This window comes from Salvelinus sp. IW2-2015, unplaced genomic scaffold, assembly GCF_002910315.2.
Source record: "Salvelinus sp. IW2-2015 unplaced genomic scaffold, ASM291031v2 Un_scaffold4709, whole genome shotgun sequence".
Lineage (NCBI taxonomy): Eukaryota > Metazoa > Chordata > Actinopteri > Salmoniformes > Salmonidae > Salvelinus > Salvelinus sp. IW2-2015.
The window spans coordinates 54,554-60,060 of NW_019945978.1; positions in this window are offsets into that span (position 1 = coordinate 54,554).

Below are 5,507 nucleotides of genomic sequence, written 5' to 3' on the forward strand. Positions count from 1 at the left end.
CTTCCAGTGTGAGACCTCAGGTTCAACCAATCCCGCGCCCCTCCCCATCTCGTACTTCTGAGTGGGAGACCTTCCAGGCAGTAGCTTGCTAGCTCACAAACTAGAATCAGGGTGCCCACTCCGACAAGGTTAATTGACCCACAGTCCCATATGGTGACATGATATCACTTGACGTGACGTGCAAATGAGCAATAGAAAAACGATTGAGCAAATGTCACCATTTCGATTATTTTATTATGTTTTTTTTTTTTTGAGGGTGCCGCGTGCCGCCCACAGGCAAGATACCGCCTGGGCGGCTGCTGCCAATGTCGCCAATGCCTAAATCCGCCACTGATTATTGCACTTTGTTTTTCAGCGGGAAAACAAGTGTTCCTTATAAGTTCAGGCAGTCCCTTCCCATTACCATCTGTTTTCTTCAGTTTGTTATCTAGTGAATATGACCCTGGTTTTTATGTTACGTMATTTCTGCTTTAGCTTTGTTTCTCTTTCCTTGCTTAGTCATCCCCTCTCCCTCGCCCCCTCCTCTCTTGGTGGAAGCCAGGCAGTCGGGTGACAAATGTGAATTCCTCGCGAACACTCCCGGGTTTCCYTCCAAGTCATTACTAGATACACTATTTCTGAATGCTCCCTCTCTCTGGTCTCTCTCCTCTTTCTTTACAAATGGATAAATGCATCTTCTCTTTTAATAACCCTTGTTTTAAGATGGTCATACCATGGCTCATTTAGGTATTTGATTTGGATTTGTAGGAMCCCTGTCGGTATATATAGTAYSAGTCAAAAGTTTGGACACACCTACTCATTCAAGGGTTTTTCTTTATTTTTACTATTTTCTACATTGTACAATAATAGTGAAGATATCAAAACTATGAAATAACACATATGGAATCATGTAGTAACCAAAAAAGTGTTAAACAAATCAAAATATAGTTTTGATTTTAGATTCTTCAAATAGCCACCCGTTGCCTTGATGACAGCTTTGCACACTCTTGGCATTCTCTCAACCAGCTTCACCTGGAATGCTTTTCCAACAGTCTTGAAAGAGTTCTTGTTGGCTACTTTTCCTTCACTCTGCAGTCCAACTCATCCCAAACCATCTCAATTKGGTTGAGGTCGAGTGACTGTGGAGGCCAGGTCATCTGATSCAGCACTCCATCACTCTCCTTCTTGGTCAAATAACCCTTACACAGCCTGGCGGTGTGTTGGATCATTGTCCTGTTGAAAAACAAATGATAGTCCCACTAAGCGCAAACCAGAGGGGATGGCGTATCACTGCAGAACGCTGTGGTAGCCATGCTGGCTAAGTGTGCCKTGAATTCTAAATAAATCACAGACAGTGTCTCCAGCAAAGCACCCCCWCACCATCACACCTCCTCCTCCATGCTTCACGGTGGGAACCACACATGCAGAGATGATCCGTTCACCTACTCTGTGTCTCACAAAGACACGGCGGTTGGAACCAAAAATCTCAAATTTGGACTCATCAGACCAAAGGAGGAGAGATTTTCCACCGGTCTAATGTCCATTGCTCGTGTTTCTTGGCCCAAGCAAGTCTCTCTTCTATTTGGTGTCCTTTAGTAGTGGTTTCTTTGCAGGCATTTGACCATGAAGCCTGATTCATGCAGTCTCCTCTGAACAGTTGATGTTGAGATGTGTCTGTTACCTAAACTCTGTGAAGCATTTATTTGCGCTAGAATTTCTGCGGCTAGAATTTCTGCGGCTGGTAACTCTAATGAACTTATCCTCTGCAGCAGAGGTAACTTTGGTTCTTTCTTTTCCTGTGGTAGTCCACATGAGAGCCAGTTTCATCATAGCGCTTGATGGTTTTTGTGACTGCACTTGAAGAAACTAAAAGAATTCTTGAGATTTTCCACATTGACTGACCTTCATGTCTTAAAGTAATGATGGACTGTTGTTTCTCTTTGCTTATTTGAGCTGTCTTGCCATAATATGGACTTGGTCTTTACCAAATAGGGTTATATTTTGTACACCGCCCCTACATTGTTACAACACAACTGATTGACTCAAACTCATTAAGAAGGAAAGAAATTCACACAAATGTACTTTTAACAAGACACAACTGTTAATTGTAGTGCAACCTCATGAAGCTGGTTGAGAGAATGCTCCAACACACCGCCAGACTGTGTAAGGGTTATTTGACCAAGAAGGAGAGTGATGGAGTGCTGCATCAGATGACCTGGCCCCACAGTCACTGACCTCAACCACAATTGAGATGGTTTGGGATGAGTTGGACTGCAGAGTGAAGGAAAAGTAGCCAACAAGAACTCTTTCAAGACTGTTGGAAAAGCATTCCAGGTGAAGCTGGTTGAGAGAATGCAAGAGTGTGCAAAGCGTCATCAAGGCAAGGGTGGCTACTTTGAAGAATCAAAATAAAATATATTTTGATTTGTTTAACCTTTTTTGGCGTATGCATGTTCCATATGTGTTATTTCATAGTTTTGATGTAATAATTTACAATGTAGAAAACAGTAAAGATAAAGAAAAACCCTGATGAGTAGGTGTGTCCAAACTTTGACTGGTACTGCATATAAATTGGCTTTATTGCTATAGCCTATAGAAATGTATTGAATAACCAATTTATAAATGGCAAAACAGACAGTCCAAAAAAAATCATAAGTTTTTAGTGTCTATACTATATCTAGGTGATATAAGAAAGCTCAGGAATTATTTATTATTATTTTTGACACATATATTTACATATTTGCACAAAACGACTTACATACTTCCGTATTTTTTTTTAACCAGTACCGGGTTCCTTCAGAACAGTCCCGTGAGATCATAGTTGTTTTTTAGCCCAAACTGTTCAGGCGCAAAAGACAGAAGGTGGCACATTGGCGGCACCGACTTCAGACGAGTCCCATGAGACGAGTCCCATTTTTGTGAGAGGATCGATTTTCGGGATGTCTCCTGGTCTGACAAACAAAGCTGTAGCTCTGCCTCTTCCACCGTGGTTGTGAAGGCGGACATCGGCGGATGTGTGGATTGAGACGCAGCCCATACCAAACAATATCTCTAGCTTAAACAGACGGATTTTGGTGGGATTTTTTTTTATTACGGTTAATTACTCAACTCAACGTTTTTTTAAGAGCACTATTTCCAATAACACTCAAGACCATTCCATCACTGTCATGCAGTGCTGACTTGGACTGAAACAGGTTCCGGGAATTCATTTGGGTGCCGGTATTGTTTATTATTTAGGTGCTCCTGTGATGTTATTCCACTGCTACTTCATCTGATTTGATGGTCTTGATTTGCCTTTATTGTATGACATCATGACATGTGATCTCCCATATAAAACATACACATTCTGTGATCATGTGGTAAAAAGTTGAAGTCTACTGTAATCCACTGGCAGTGAAGGGTTTATGGACAGTCAGTAGTGCTGCTTCCTCTCTCCACAGAGCCTAACACCCAACATATGTGACAAGTTCGCGTCTCAGCAGGGGGGCAGGAGTACTCTGAACAACTCTGAACTGAGCATCAATTCACCACATGGGACAACTCCCAACAACATGGGCTCATCGTAATAGCTGCAATGGAATGGACGGAAAGATATCAAACACATGTCCATGTTTTTGATACCTGTTCCATTTATTCCATTCCAACCATTACAATGAGCCCTCCTCCTATTTTATTCACCACCAGCCTCTGGTTCAAATTGGCTCCCCCTCCAAATATGCTAAGAGCGTTTGATTGAGTCTCGAGTGACAACTGCCAGATGGGCAGGATGGGAAATGCTCTTACGGTATTGAACCCTTCTGTACCTTCATGGACTATTTGTATATGACTGCATTCCACTAGTCAATGTTAGATTGTCGGTGAATATTTACAGATAGCTATTCACACCAAAAGAAGTTGTCCTATAGGTTCCCTACTAAGAGGACTATCTGCAAGGACAAAACCACAGTCCCTTTCAAGCATGAGTGCCTTACACCGGTGTGATGTAAGGGCTTCTTTTTTACTGACTATAAAACTCTACTGTTCACCCAAATTTTCCTTTGTGTGTAGAGAATTTTGCTTTGTGTATAAGGGGATTCGTTTCCTTTAGTATGTGTGAGTGGCAGCCAGCCTGTCCAGGATGAAGTCGATGGGTTTTGATGGCCACTGAGGCTTGAGTCACACAGCCCTGTGTGTGGAATAGAGGGTGACAGAGGATCCTGGGGGAGGAGTGAGAGAGAAAGAGAGAGAAAGAGACTATGGGGAGGGGCTGGATATCAGGGTCCTGTGTATCACTTAGCCAACTAGCATGGTGCTGAGGCTGAGGATTCATACATCCGCAGAACAGTGCCTGTCCATCCATCACACACTCCTTCATCTTCCTTTATTTTCTTGTATTTTATCCCTCGCTCCTCTGGCTCCTCTCCTCTGTCTCTGGTTTGCATTTTCCTTTTCTCATCGGTTTCTTTCTTCCTCTCTTTCTTTCTTTCTTTCTTTCTTTCTTTCTTTCTTTCTTTCTTTCTTTCTTTCTTTCTTTCTTCCTCGCATGCCCTCCAGCACCTCCCTTTCGACGGTCCTCCTCCTCCTTCTTCCCATTTCCTCTTGCTCTTTTCTTCTCTGTTTCTCTCATTTCTTCTCCTCTCAGCTCGTTGTCTGCATCAGGCTGGTCTAAGCCTCTCTATTGTGCTGGATCCTTTCTTTCTCTTCCTGGGACAGATTCACTTCTATTCCCCATTCTCCTCATGCCCTAGGCTTACGGTACCAAAAAACTAAAGCGCAACACAATTTGTATTCTGCGCTAGTCTTTGATAGAGGGGAGGAGGGGGAGTGCGGGGGGTAGAAGAGGGATGAAGGAAGAGGGAGACAAGGTTTAAAGTCACAGTCGTGGGCTGCTTAAAATTGTTGAACATACAATTTGTTTGGGCGTTACATTGTCAGCACATTCTCTGTTTGTCTGGGATTTAACCCATGGTCCTTGCAGGCTGCGAACACAAAAGCCCAAAAGCCTATAATTGTGTTGTTATCGTAATAACTCGTAATTCAGTCTTCTTCTTGCACAGCTCTCAAAATCGTAATTACGGATTATCGGCAAATAAGTAGTACATTACATAAGTGGCCTATCYGTCAGAACTTTGACATGACATCACGTCACTTTAATATGTTTTGTTGTGTGTGGTTGTTTGCATCAGACTAAATATAAACCAGATATCGAGTATGTGTTCATGTATTTGCATTAGCTCTTGATGTGTTTCCTCGTGCAGTGTGGGTGACTGGGTGGGTGACCACCATCCACGCAGATCTGCACATTCCTCTGCTCATGTTTTTACTGAGTGTGTGAGTGAGTCAGGGTGTGTGTGCGTGTGTCCGTGTGTCCGTGTGTGTGCTTCAGTGTAGATTGTCGGAGTGTGTCCGTGTATTCAAAGAGAGAAGCTGAAGCCCCTGTCCCATTGGCAGTGGCTTGCCTTGTCAGCAGTAGTGGCAGCAGAAACTCGGCCACCTGACAGCGCCTCTTGTCTTGCAGAAGTGTGTGTGTGTGTGTGTGTGTGTGTGTG